Here is a 15,559-nt window from a genome sequence, read left to right as displayed (position 1 = left end):
GTGAAGGAAGAATGAGCTTATTAGCTACTAATCAAATGCACATACATTCACACAGGTAAGAAATGAGAAGGAGGTCCAAAGATAAGTTTAGAAGTATATATATAGATCAGCCTTTGAGTTGTCTATGAGAAGTAGATGGTGAAACGTTGCGACTGTTGGAAATTTGTGACTCCAGTAGTTAAGACTTGGTTTTTGGGTTCTATACTCATCCAGTTTAGCTTTAGAAGTTGCCCTGCTTCCTTTTCGGCTGTGGACTTGCTGATTTGACTTGTTCTAGCAATCAAAGCGAGAGAGGATGAGACTTGTACTTTTACATGCCTGAGCAGGGGGGACTCTTGTCTTTTTGTTTCTGTGTCACACACTCTGACACACCTAACACGAGTCCACACTGACCCAATTTTGCAGCTGATTTGATCCCAGTCTCTTGGGTATTCCTTGAAGGTGAAAATCCATAAATTGGTCTGGGGAATAATTTACAGGATGTAATTTCTGATAGCTAATCAGCTTCCATTATCTCCACAGGAGATGGCAGTTCAAGTTTGCATTGCTTCTTCCATTCAAAAGTCTGTCTAAGAGAGGGTCTCACAGTCCTTTATAATAAAAGTATATTATTGCAGATGCTGCAAGCTGAAACAACAACAGAAAATGCTGGAAAATCGCAGCAGGTGTGACAACATCTGTGGAGAGAGAATAGAGGTAACATTTCAAGTTTGGATGACACTTGTTAGCTCTATTTTCTTTCCGTGGATACTGTCAAATCTGCTGAGATTTTCTAGCGTTTTCTGTTTTTGTGACATTCCATTGTCTCACTCATGGTATCACCCACACTGGCAACCATTCAAGCAGTGACTGAATTTACACCCTTAGTCATCTTCGGCTTGTAGGTACATTTTTAAAAACAAATGTCTTGTTTAAAATTTCAATATTCTGTATGTAATTTGGGGTTTTCCTCCTTTATCCTCCAGGAGAACCAGGAGAGCTGTTCTCAGCTCCTTCCAGGTCCTGCATGACACTGCTGACCTGAGCTCATCCCTGTCCTTGCCCTTTCACACTACTCCAGCACTCCTCTACCACTGTTCCAGTTTATCTCCCTCCCTCTTCCAGGGCTTAGCAGTGGGCCAGCATGACATGGGACTCTACAGAACATCCTATAGCCCCGATCAATGAGCTGCCTTGGGATGTCCAATTACTTATTGCAATTCGCTGATTTTGTAGAGACTTTGAATGCTCATTCCAGTCATAGTGCCCATTTGTGTCAGTTTTCAGCGCTGCCCAAATTGCTGTGCTAATGTGTTGCCATTTAGAAGAAACAGTCAATTGGATTAATATAGATTAGTATTTGATGGTCAGCACAGACATAGTGGGCCAAAGGACCTGTTTCTGTGCTGTATGACTCTATGACTAAGAGAGAGAACTGCACATTTTTTTAAAAAATGAACCCAAACCTCCCAGAATGTGTTTACAAGAACATGTCCTAAAAAATAACATATTCCCCATTATCTCCCTTAAGAAAAAACTCAGTCAAGCCTTAAGTGAAATGGATAGCTTACAGTCTGTTTGGATAACACAAAAAGACCTATATATACAAACAAACATGAGTGGATTGTTAGCATTCTTCACCAGATGGCTATCACGTTTTGTAAATTCTATATCATATTGTGATTAACAGCGTTTTGGAGAAGACCGTTGTGATGCTCCATCCCTTTCATCCCCTGAATCAAATACTACTGAAACCGGGACCTTGGAGCCTAAATGGGTGCATATTTAATGCATCCTATAGCTATGAGTGCTCTCAAGATACATGGCAACATGTGCAACACCCACCCCCTGAACAGGCCATCCTTTACTCCTAATGTAATCTAATAGCAAGCTTCAGATGAGATCATAAACTACAAAAGCAAAGCCTGAGTGGTTTATATCCATCATCTGAAGCTTGAGATTAGATTACAGCCTTGAAATTAGTCCCTAGCCTCCTCTATAATTTATCTATTATTTAGATACTTTTTGGATACTGTATGTGCATTGTTGTCTATATTTTCCTTGTCCCACGTTCTCAGAAAAGATACAGAAGTTGCCGGTAAATCTCAAGCTATTGGCAATCATGAGAAGCTATTGTTTGAATATTAAAAATATTTTGTGCATTTGCAGAAATTCTCTACTCCTCAGTAATTGTGGTGGCAGGAGGATAGGTAGAGGCTGAGGTGAGTTTATTTCCTGGCTGTCAGCAAGTGGAGCCTGGTAGTAGCCCCCAGGAAATGTAAGACAGTGGAGCAGTCATTGCAACACCTGAAGAGTAGGGAGAGCACTGAAAGGAGCCAAAAGGTCCGGAAGGTGAAGGTAGCTCAATGTTTTATAGGCCTTTTCTAGACTGAGGTTTGCATGATAGGTGCCTGGTGATGAATTAAAGGCTCTTTCCGCTCTCACACTAGTGGTCTCGGGCATCACCTGGCACTTGCTGGGTCTGACACTGAGTGGTTAATGCTTGAAAAACCCACGGAGAAGGCGAACTTCACCCCTCCCTTAGTCTTTGCAGCCACACATTAGGTAAGTATTAGGCAATTGTGGGAGTCCTTTGAGCCATGACAGGAGGGATATAAAAGGTGAGAAGGTGGTGGGAGACCTCACTACTCCAGTTAACACCATTCCCATCACAAGCCTTCCTGATTTTGGACAGGATAGATTGGACAAGCTGGAAGAGAAGTTTGAGAGAATATTTGGCGTTTGAAATCATGACGGGTTTGAACAAAGTAGATAGGAAGAAAGTGACACCATGGTGGAATGTAAAGAAATCATAGAAATCACAGAAATGGTGTAATGATGAAGCATCATTGAAAACAGCCAAGCAAGTGGCGCAGAGAGGCATCTGCACAACTCAACACTGGAAGGGTGGATGGGAGTTCCTGTCAAAGGACAGATGCACAGGGTAAGGCCCCTAAATCGTCATCCAACAAATCTGTATATACAAGCTTTCCAGTATCAAAAGGATGAGTGGTGAATTTTGGTACAAAGAATATAGAGAGACAGTACAATAAAGGATGAAATTCTTAGAGGGGTGCAGAAGCAGAGGGACCTGAGTATATATATATTCATGGATCATTGATGGTGGAAGGACAGGTGGAGGAAGCAGTTAATAAAGCTTATAATATCCTGGGATTTATTAATAGGGGCATAATGTACAAGAGCAAGGAGGTTATGCAGAACTTATATAAGACACTAGTTGGACCTCAGCTGCAGTATTGTGTGTAATTCTGGGTGCCACGCTGTACGATGGATGTGATCACACTGGAGAGAGTGCAGAAGAGGTTTACAAGAATGGTCCCAGGGATGAGAAACCTAGCAGTGAGGATAGATTGGAGAGGTTGGGACTGTTCTCCTTGGACAGAAGAAGGCTAAGAGTAGATTTGATAGGGATGTTCAAAATCATGAGGAGGCTGGACAGAGTAGATGAGTAGAAATTATTGTCACTCATAAAGCAATTAAAAACAAGAGGACTGTAATTTACAAAAGAAGCAAACATGATGTGAGAAAAAACTTTTTCACATGAGTGGTTCGGGTGTAGAATGAGCTGCTTGGAAATGTGATGGAGGCAGGTTCAATCAAAGCATTCGGGAGGGCATTAGATGATTATTTGAATAGAGTGCAGGGGTATGGGGAAAAGGCAGGAGAATTGCACTAAGTTATGGTGCTCGTTTGGAGAGCTGGTGTAGACAAGATGGGCCAAATGGTCTCCTTCTGTACCATAACAAGTCTGTGATTGTGTTAATGTGGAATGTATGAACAAGAAAGGAAAGCTAGAGAACAGTAAGCAAAAAATGGAAAACGAGAAATTAAAGACATTACAGCTGTGTGAAGTGTGGTGGACAGGAGAAGGCAATTTTGGCTGATGAAATCACAATAATAAGCTCAGGAGGAGAAGAAAAGAATAATGGTTGATAAGAAAACCAATAACCATATCTGACTAAGGTGAACTGAAATGCTTGTCAGATAGGCTGATGCCAGTATAATGAAAGGGTTTTAGGAAACGATAGGAAACCAGTGGACATTGTCATCATTCGAGTATCTATACCCACAACTGAACATCCTAGTGAAGAGATTGGTGGAAATGTATGATGGAATCGAAGAACTAATCAAGCAGGAGTGGAAAATGCTTTGTGAATGTTGCAAGAAGAGGATATGTTGTTGGAGCTTTTCAACTCGTGCAGACCTAGTATGGGAATGCTGAATCTCAGGTTTGTATTGTGTGGGAGAAGGTTAGCAAGTCTGCTCTGATTGGATGAGGTGTTGCCATGGAAAATGCATCAGGGAACTTTTGTCTCCCCCAAGCTACTTTTTAATTCAAAAAAGCTGCAATGCGTCAACATATTCCATGATCCCAAGTTCCAGATTCTCCCACAAGAGGAAACCTCCTCTCCACAGGCATCCTGTCAAGACCCCTCAGGATTTCATATGTTCTCATCAAGTCACCCCTTATCTTCTAAAACTCCAGCGGATGCAAGCCTACCCTATCCAACCTTTGCTCATAAAACAGCCCATCCAATAGTCTAGTAAACCTTCTCTGAACTGCTTCCAATGCATTTACATCTTTCCTTCAATAATGTAACCAAAACTGTGCACACTTTTCCAGATGTGTTCTCTCCAATACCCTATACAACTGTAGCAAAACATCCCTATCTTTCTATTCCACTCCCCTTGCAATAAAAAAAATCCACTTACGTTTCTAATCGCTTGCTGCAGTTGCATACTAATTTTTGTGATTCATGTACCGAAGTACACAGGTCCCTCTATAGTGTAGAGTTCTGCATCCTCTCTGCATTTTAATAATATGTTATTTCCCTGCCATAGAGGACAAATTGACATTTTCCTACATTATACACCATCTGCAAAGTTGTCTCCCACTCATTTAACATATATCCCTTCCACCACGACAGGGCAGAAGTCTTTTAGGTCACTGGTGGCAATGTGATCTACTATAAAATGCAGCCCATGGCTTCAGCAGCTGAGTAGAGATGGGCCAAGTACAAAATAAAATTCTTACAGAGAATTATATTTCTCTCATTACATAATATCTTTATCGTTCTGCATTGCCATACAAAATCCCCCAAATGTTAATGCAGCTAAGCTGCATTTTTTGTGTGTGATTAAGACTCTTCCTGCTTCCTCAGCAAAGCAACCAGCATAATTAAGGACCCCACGCACCCTGGACATTCTCTCTTACACCTTCTTCCGTCGGGAAAAAGACATAAAAATCTGAGGACACGTATCAACCGACTCAAAAACAGCTTCTTCCCTGCTGCCGTCAGGCTTTTGAATGGACCTACTTTGCATTAAGCTGATCTTTCTCTACACCTTAGATATGACTGTAACACTACATTCCGCACTCTCTCATTTCCTTCTCTATGTAAGGTATGCTTTGTCTGTCTAGACTGCAAGAAACGGTACTTTTCACTGTATACCATTACATATGACCATAATGAAACAAATCAAATCAAAATGAAATCAAACGATTTTGAATCCTTTAAAATGGATACATAGTCAAAAGGATTATTTATTTTCCTGAACATACGTTGAAGCATTTTTGAATTCTCTTGTGTTGTGGACAGCACAGTGGAGTAAATCTTTATCCATATAAAATCATGCCACAGAAAATTGGAAAAAGCACCCTGCAGTCAAGAACTGTCCATTGGAGGATATCAGAATTCTAAGGATATGGTCTAGAATGATCTTTGCAGACTGGGGAAAAGCAACGTCATCAGATTGGTCATTTTGATTCCTGAGCTTTGTGTTGTATTTATTAAGCTTTCAGGATAGACAAATTTAAATGTTGCAGTGATACTTGTTCCTTTTTCCCATCAATAAACATGCCTGGGAATAGTTGTTCCCTATCAGATATGTGGCATGCCTAGTGAAGCGATTCATAGCTTTAAACGTACACTGCATTCAGTGCACAATTTTCTAGAACAGTCTTTTATTTGAAAGTGAACAGTAACAGGACTGTTGGGATTCTTTCTGCAGTTTCTGCACAAAGGATTAACTTTTGTCTGAAAATGCCTCTGGAAAGTTCTCAAATGCTAATGGGTTTCTCAGGTGCACAATCCTTACCAACTCAATGGAAGAGATCTAACAAACAATGGCTGCCAGATGTGTCAGAGCCATGGAGATGGAATATCAAATAAGGTCTTCCAATGAGCTATTCATAGCTGGTATGTTGATAGGTTGTCAATCAATTCTCCATTGTGCATCAGACACCCTGGCTCTGACCCATAATATGGACAATTGAGGGCAGTGAAATTTCCCATCATGTGACCGAAACTAGCTTCAAATAACAAATCTATTATCCCAAGAACGAGAGAGCAGCTAATAAGTCCAGCCAAGAACACTGCCTGCAGAGAATATCAGCAGTAACTAAAGGCAGCAAGATCCATGCCTTTTTTGAAAACCTGGCGCCTGTTAAATGTCTCCTCAGCCTGCTCCTTTTTCAGAGCCTACCAGATCTGTCATTTGCTTCCTGGTTAGGAAACTACTAAGTGGCTTACTTTGTGACCTGCTGAACATCCAAGTCTTTGAGGGAACCCTGCAATAATCTCTGATGTACACAACTACAGCTATTGAAACCACCCAATATATGCTGTTAATTCCAATAATTGTACGTTGAGGAAGAACGAGTGAGTTTGAAGATAGCCTGTACCTTAAAACTTGTTTATTTCCAAGTCAGTAATCTCACAGACTCTCCCAATTTCTCCCAGACACTTGGAGTGGCATTTTCGAGCCATTCTTGCTGGCAGGATATTCTGATCCTATTGCAGTGAATGGAGATTTGGCTTAGTGCCAAATTCTCCATCCTTGCTTGCAATGGTCGCGGAGTGTGAACAACCGATAAGATCGTGCCCCCAGCATGAACTGGTTTATATGCTCTTGCAGTGATTCCCTAAACATTCCCCAGTTGGGAACAACTGTGTTTAATTGTCAACTTAAAGTATGTATTATATTGCAGCACAGATTCAACATTAACATAGCTACTTTCAATTGATTCTCGATGAGGTGTCATTTAGACTTTTGGGTGAATGTGTGAAATAATAATTGTCTGTATCTGAACACAGAAAAACTTGCTGATGATCGTTTAAAAATTGACCATACATTTGGGAGCTGAGAAGCATATGCAGACTGATTATGGACAGTCTGGGAAAGGGGACAAGAGTTTCAAGTCTCTCCCAACCTGTCTGTAAAATATGCAAGAAAGATCAAGGATTGTGGAACAGAAATAAAAAACAATTTCATTATCCACATTCCTTGTTTAGGGTCTTTGACAGGTTTGGCACTGTTAGGATAACATTTGGAATGAGGCTTAAGTTGAAGAATGTGGCAAGTTTTTAAATCTGGTTTAGACAAATAACCTGTGTATATTTTTGAACATTTCTTAAGAGTAATATCCTGAAAAAGATCAAATAATTGTGAATTGTATAAATCTAATGTGTCTGATATGTAGGAGACTCCTTTTAATGTGTCCATTCCAGTGAATAAGGATCTTTGTTTAGATCAATTCTACTGATGGCAAAGCAGCTGGCCTCAGATAATTATTGGTTGTGGCTTCATGTTACCAACCCCCACCAGGTTTTATCTGTGTATTAGTTAATACCTGTCAGTGAGCATACTTATTCATAATTTATCTTCCCCCTTGTGGAATTGATGTTTGTTCTTTAAGCCACAAATGTAGACTGGTTTGCTTCTCAAAAGGAGTTTTTTTCTGTGCTCTGGACAACTGTTAACGCTATTTATTCCACATCGATATGTTACACAAATATGCTACATAATTACACGACAACCTATTGCAACCTCCAGTCCCTCGCTGAGAATGTTCGAGGCAGACAGCAGGCCTTGATGGCTAAAGGGCTCGCATATATTCTTAGAAGTAATCAACCTTTTCTCTGATTGCACTGTGCAGCAACTGAAGCTGTGACACTGATGTAGTTGCTCATTTTTCCATCTGTTTGGAGACTGTTAATTACATTGATCGTAGACTGATGAATTGTTTAATAAACTGCCAGGACTCTGAATGCCAATGTGCCGCAGTGATCAGCTGCTCATTACACTTTATTTATCACTGTATCTGCCATTAACATCCAATAAAAGAGACATGTGAAGATGCTGCTGTCTTCTAAAAAAAAAGGTGCAACTGAATAATAGACTTTCATGACCTTTCCCTGGAAGGCTATTGCTGGCATAAAGCCTAAAGGCCAAAGATTGTCACCAAAAGATGTTACAAAGAGTTGCCATTGCATTTAAGGGGTCTGTATGCTTTTATGCCATTAAACAACATCCCTTTTCAAATAGTTTCTTCCCTTCATATCTCCCTAATCAACTCACCATTCCCAACCTGCCTATGTCACTGCAATTGGCTACACTAACACCACTTATTTATAGGATATGGCTGAGATGGACTACTTACTGCGTAATCAGCACCAACACAAAGACATATAATGCCACTCTGGAGAGCCTCATGTTGGGGGCCAGCTGGTACCTCAACAGTTCACCCTCCTGAAATATTCCCCTAGAATCAGAAACATTTCTAAGCCTTGCTAATGCTTAAGGAGGGGGGAAGAAAAGCGGAATTTGCTTCTGGATTCAAATTTATGTATGAGCCAACACCAGAGATTACATCCAAAAACAAAATCCTTAAAGTAACACATTCATAAATCCAGACTCTCCGTGCTTTCTCATGATAGTCTTTCATTTGGCAATCCCAGCACATTAACATCGAGATTGGGAATGAAATGCGAACAACATCCATTTTGCAGAGTTAGAAAAAAAGAAACTACAGAAGATTCTGAAAAATATTATACAGACCCAATCTGCCAGCAAAGATTTGATGTTGAAAACAGTAATTTTTAAAAAATAGACTGTTGAGTAATATGTTTGAAACTGTTTGTTGTGCTGCACTTCACAAATAGCAAGACCACAAATATCATTCTCACTGAGGAGTTGATTTGTCAAAGAAAAAAATAGAGGTGTAGACTGTTTTTTAAATGGGGAAAGGCTTCGGAAATCTGAAGCACAAAGGGGCTTGGGAGTCCTAGTTCAGGATTCTCTTAAGATTAATGTGCAGATTCATTTGACAGTTAGGAAGGCAAATTCAGTGTTAGCATTCATTTTGAGAGGGCTGGAATACAACAGTAGGGATGTACTGCTGTGGCTCTATAAGGCTCTGGTCAGACCCCATTTGAAATATTATGAGCAGTTTTGGGTCCCATTCCTAAGGAAAGATGTGCTAGCCTTGGAGGGGGTCCAGAGGAGGATCACAAGAATGATCCCTGGAATGAGGGGTTTATCATATGTGGGGCAGTTGAGGAAACTGGGTTTATACTCGATGGGGTTTAAAAGGATGAGGGGGGATCTAATTGAAACTCATAGAATACCGAGAGGCCTAGATACAGTGGACATGGAGAGGATGTTTCCAGTAGTGGGAGAGGCCAGAACTTGAGGGCACAAAGTCAGAATGAAGGGACGCTCCTTTAAAACTGAGATAAGGAGGAATTTCTTCAGCCAGAAGGTGGTGAATCTATGGAATTCATTGCCACAGAGGACTGTGAAGGCCAGGTCATTGGAAGTCTTTAAGACAAAGATGGATAGGTTCTTGATCAATAAAGGGATCAAGGATTACAGGGAGAATGGGATGAGAATATCAGCCATGATTGAACGGTGGAGCAGACTCGATGGGCCAAAATGGCCTAATTCTGCTCCCAAATCTTGTAGTTGCTTATTCTGACTTGGAAATTAAGCTGTTGGGGTGCGGTGGCTTAGTCTCTGATTTAAAAATCTACATCCATCATTTGAAACTGAAGTTGATGAAAATGATATTGAGAGCAGTATTGTATAGTCACATGAGATAGGATATTCCAAATAGGAAAAAAAGCATGTGTAGTGAATGCTTTTCATGACTACTGGACATCTCAAAGTGCTTTACAGCCAAGGTAGTACTCACTGTGCAATGTAGGAAATGCAGCTGCTTGTATGTGCACAGCAAGCTCCCACAAAGAGTCAGGTAATCTGTTTGTGTGATATTATTTGAGTGATAAATATTGACCAGGACACCAGAGATAGCATCACTGCTCTTTTTCAAAATAGTGCCATGTTATCCTTTACATCCACCCAAGCACACAGATGGTGCCTCAGCATCTCAGCAAAAAGGCAGCACTTCTGACAGTGCAGCGCTCCTTCAGTACTGCATTGGATGCCAGCTATTTTTCAATTTTGTGCAGTAGGTCTGGGGTGGAATTTTTTCTTTTTGAGGCAGAAAGAGTGGCTTTGAAGGCTTTCCCCGCCATATTGCTAGCAGTTTAGAAAAATTAAATCCAAAGGGTGGGACTTATGATAATCACAGAGCCTGCCCCACCGGCAACGTAGACTTTTAAAGATCAGGGTGTTATTTTTAATGGCCAACTTGGTATACGAAAATAAAAAATTAGAACAACCCCCCTCCCTCTTCCACTCCCCATACACCAAGAACCCTCCCAGCCTCAGGCAATGCCAGGGAACAGTGCCCAGACAATCTTGATGTACTGCCCACCTCGACCCTCTTTACCCCTCCCACCCTCCCAAGCAATGCACTCATCTATGTTCCTCTGGGAGGTCTGCCCACCGGATGCTTGCCTTAGGAAACCAGTCATGATTCACCGACATGAATGGATAATCTAATCTGGGGGTTGGATCATCAAGTGTAGAGGTCTGATAATTAGATTAAAATATATTCTGATGGGATTCTGACGTGAGCCATTGGGAATTCCATTATATCATTAGAATGGACAACTGCAACAGGACTTGATGCTGCCAAATAACGTGATTTGGGCCTTATGAGATTTGGTGCTCCCATCGCCATTCTTGCAAGGCGCAACTGGGAGCACAAAATCCTGGCCCTGCAGTGGGACTAATAGCCAAAATATTGTGCTTCAGAGATGAGAGAGAGTGCTACCAACTGAGCCACAGTGATCCTGGTGCTCTCAAGTCTCCCAGGCAGACCCGGGCCTTCTCAACTTGAAAAATCAGAAATTCGGCATTCCAGACTAGGGTTGATGGAAAACAAAATATCTTTAAAAAGGAAACAAATTGACAAGAAGTTAACTTACACATGAGTTAGGCCAGCTTTATTCACAGGGTTCATTTCTGGAAGTGCTGGGATTATCTGTGTGGGTCAGCAAATGGTCTCCCATTTGAATTTCTAGTTCAGCTCAAAGTATGCATTAACTTGAAGACCTAAACAAAGAAAATGTCTTCTTTTTACAGTTTTGTTTTGAAAAAGTAAAGTTCATTTGCCAATTTGGCAGTTCATATGACCACAAGTATATTTTGGATACCATTTCAGGTAGCTTGGGCTGAATTTTCCTGTGGGCATTGAGATTACAATATCGAGCCCACATGTAAGTTCCGAGCCACCACACACTCAGCTGCGTTGGGGGTACTTCTCATGAGGTAGCCTCATAATTTCTATTCAGTTAAGGATAGTGAGTGGGACAGGGAGGTGGGAGGGCCAGTAAAGGCCCAGCAGCGTCCGGACAACAATCCTATTGGAAAAGATGAGCACTGCTGGAGAGGAGGGAGACCTTGTGGACCATAACATCCCTCTTCAGTGCAGAAAACGTGACAGAGTACTATGAGGGATCTCAGGGTAGAGGGATGACCCTCCAGAAGAGTATTTGTGGTTTTTCCTGGGCTCCTGGGAGCAAACTCCCAACACTGTGAGAGGCTGTGCAAAATTGCAGCGCTGGAAAAGAATGGCTTTGGTTGGGGATTTAAATGGCTTAGACCAGCAGACGGGCGCCGCAACAGCTCAGTGACTATCACTGCTAGCTGTGCAGATACATGGATTTGGGCCTGTGTCTGTGGGAGTTTGCGCATTCTCCCTGTGGTTGCGTGGGTTTCCTCCGGGCGCTCCGGTTTCCTCCCACACCCCAAAGATGTGCTCTTAGGCTGATTGGTGTACCAAATTGACACTATTCTCCCCTGAATCTGGCTACATTAGGGGTTCCACTCACATACACACAGGGCAGGGTAGGTGTGGGAAGATGCGGCGGCACGGGCTCGTTGGGCCGAAGGGCCTGTTTCCCGTGCTGGGATGTTCTTTGTTCTTTGTCTGCCTGCCTCCTTGGGCTGTCGATTCTTGTAGCAGTCCTTCCCTGTGCAAGTCGGTCAGAGGCAGTACAGAGTTGGGGAGTTATCCCAGTGGGATTTCCCACCACTTTCCCAGCCCTTCCCGCCCCCTGCCCCCAAGCCCCACGTCCAAATCCATCTCCACAGGACTGGGGAAATTCCATACCAGGAGTGTGGTACACTGGAAAGGAGATGCCATTAATCCCATGCAAACGCTTCGTGTTTGTGATAGATTATTTACAATTTTACAGTGAAACTTACAAAGAGCAAAAAATAGTTACTTGTTTTTCTTTACCTGAATATCTTTAAGTGTTCCCATGCTCATGAAGTCATCAGGTCTGTGAAACACCTCAAACAGACAACGACAATTCCTTGGGGGTGTAAAAGCCCCCTTTCTATATTATCAAGAGTCAAAACGGACCACTCAAGGAGTTAATAGCTGAGACATTAATATTCAATCACCTTTGGCTATCACAGTAGCTCAGAGAATACAATTAATCGTCTAAACTGCTGGAGGCCACTATTGATCTATAGAGTTTCTAACAACAGGTGAGAGAGAATCCCACTGCCAGAGGGGACAGTTATTGTGCAGTTTGAAAGCCAGTCACATGACAGCAGCCATCTTTACTGCCAAGTGTCGAAAGAGGCAACACCAACTGCTAAAATCAAGTGAAGAAACATCTGGAGGCAGCCACAAAGTTGCTTGCCTCTCACTCTTTCAGTGAAATCAGCCTGCTTATATCATACTGAGAGAATAGACAGGAATTCTGAAAAAAACTTCAAATTCCAAAGCAGTGTTTCCAAGGAGATTAAACACAAGGAAAGAACTGCTTCAGCCATGAACAATAGTGAAGGACTCATAATCTATGGACACTCTATTAATTTTATCATTGAATCTTAATTTTGGCCAAAAGTTAACTTAACCAACTTTACAACTTGTCATTTTTGCATGCCTGTGTGTGTTGTGATGGTCTTTACCTGGGTGGTTGTTTTGTACAATAAAACACTTTTCACGTTTAAGCGCAGGAAAACCTGTCGGACTACTTTGCATCAGCATGTAAACGGTTAAGTACATGAGCTGAATTAGCACATTCATCCATTTAAATTTCAAAACAAACCCTGTTACAATCAATCAAGGAATGGGGAAGTCCTTTGGTGTTGTGCGACTTCTTACTGTGTCCAACTCCAGCGTCTCCACATCATCCTGGTTGTAACAGTGGAGGTGCGTTCATTATAGTGCCAATGTAATGTAATTTAGCATTGCATTTACAAAGCAAAATCTTTTATTTGCAATATTGAGTTTGGACTTTAAACTTTAATATGTTACTCATTGATGCATATACATATGCCTGCTCTGATAGACACCAGAAGGAGGAAGTCTGGAAGTTCTGCAGCAAGTGTTAATTGGGGTTATTTTGACCTTGCACCATTGTCTGAAGTAGATAATAGTAAATAGGCAGCCCATTACATAGAAAAGATTGCCTAATTGGCATCACTACTTTTACATGGTTGCTCAAAGTTATTCCCAGTGAATGGAAAGTAACAGTTTAGACATGTTCCATTATGTCCGTTTCATGTCTTTTTGTGCCAAACTCACCAGTTATTCAAACATAGCAACGTAGAAAATAGAAGCAGGAGTGGACTATTTGGGCCTTCAAGTCTGCTCCACCATTCATTTTGATCAAAGCTGTCGTCAAATTCAATATCCTGATCCCACCTCCCCTTCATATCCCTTGATCCCTTCAGCCCCAAGTGCTGTATCTAATTTCTTCTTGAAATCACACAATGTTTTGGCCTCAATTACTTTCTGTGGTCATGAATTCCACATGTTCACCACACGCTGGATAAAGAAATTCTCCTCACCTCAGTCCTATAAGATTTACCCCTTATGCTCAAACTATGACTCCCTAGTTCTGGTCTACCCCACCATCGGGAACATTCTTTCTGAATCTGCCCTGTCTAATCCTGCAATCCTGCAAGTTTCTCTGCAATCCCCTCTCACTTTCCTGGATACTCCTTGGATTTTGGGGAAAGAACGCGTTGATGAAGGTATGCAGTGTCACTATGAGATGGAGAGGAGCAGAAGAGAAAACTACAATGGAATCATGAACTGATGAAATGAGCTATTAAGGGGCGTGGAGGAAGGTGCTCCTGTCCTGCATGGCTATGTTCAACTGTTCCTATCTAGTTTTGATGCAAAAATTAGACTGCTGTCCTCAGAGTGCTAATTCATTATTGGAATGTCCCAGATTATCAGTTATGTAGATCTGCACTGAAAGGATCTGTCGCTGCTTAAAGGATTTAGGTCGTATATTTAGTAACAGATTGAATTGCAAAAGAGCTGTAGCGTAGATCTGACTTTTTGCTAATTCTATACATTTCAGTGTATGTCTGACAAGGTGGTAACTTATTTATACATGCCAACAGGTTAAGTTTGCTCTGCCCTAAGTAATATTATTGCAACCACAACTAAGTCAGAATCTAGCTCAGGTTTCTGAGGGATCTGATATTTCACCTTCAGATATCTGCAGCAAACTAATGATACCCGAGATTGTGGCCTGGAAATTTTACACAAGTTCTGTTCTTTTCCTGATGCTAAGGGGGTGCAGTCAAGCACAGGGAGTTCCTAAAATAGCTGTTGCTGCTGCAGTGGCTCAGTTCAAAATCAGTAGCCCAGATTTTACTGGCTGACAAGAGGTGGGCTGAGAGACAGGGAGCCGTGTTGGGCCAGTTTACCAATGTGGTTTCATGGCTGCCAGGGTTTTTTTCCCCATTGGCGGAACTGATTGTGGAGAGGCTGCTCACTTCCAGCATCCAAACACGTGAGCAACAATCTACCATGACCCAAGGCCCAGATGTGGACTATATTATGGTGCTGTCAGCAAAATATTGGTGGCTGTGGTTGCCCTGTGGGGGTGGGAGAATGGAATGGCCCAAAGAGAAGGCCTACAGGTAATAAGGGCTGCTCCCATGGCCTCATCAATCTCCCCACTGGGCTCCAACATTCAGCCTTATGATTTGAGAGTTCTTTTCAAACTTACCTGGTCAATCTACCAATGTGCCCTGTGTACCTCAGCAGCATCCACACCAGCCTGAGGTACTGCTAAAGCATCAGGACTACCTACCCTCTGGGCTGTCAGCATCAGAGGTCCAGAAAGCACCTTTAGTTGGCCTGTAGTTGGCTAATTAGCAGTTGGCCTGTGGTAAAATTATTGAGGAAATCCCGTATCAACAAGTGGGGCTCAGGAGTTGCTTCTACTGTAGGAGTTTGACACCCACTGTAAAATTTAGGCCAGTATTTCAGCACCAGCATGAATTAACCAAATGCAAGTGACACATTATGATAGGATATCAACATTGCATAAATCTTTATTGCATTATTCATAAGACTGTCCAATTTGAATGACTTTTTCTGCTTTCC

General features: G+C 41.8%; 1 protein-coding gene across 1 annotated transcript in view; it reads left to right on the top strand.

Moving 5' to 3' along the window:
• pik3r3b (phosphoinositide-3-kinase, regulatory subunit 3b (gamma)) overlaps nt 1–15,559 on the top strand; it is a 527,353-nt gene that overhangs the window by 248,680 nt on the left and 263,114 nt on the right. The gene's annotated exons all lie outside the window — the stretch shown is intronic.

This window comes from Carcharhinus amblyrhynchos, chromosome 9 (assembly GCF_965287045.1).
Source record: "Carcharhinus amblyrhynchos chromosome 9, sCarAmb.v2.hapA, whole genome shotgun sequence".
Lineage (NCBI taxonomy): Eukaryota > Metazoa > Chordata > Chondrichthyes > Carcharhiniformes > Carcharhinidae > Carcharhinus > Carcharhinus amblyrhynchos.
This window is presented reverse-complemented; position numbering and strand designations above follow the sequence as displayed.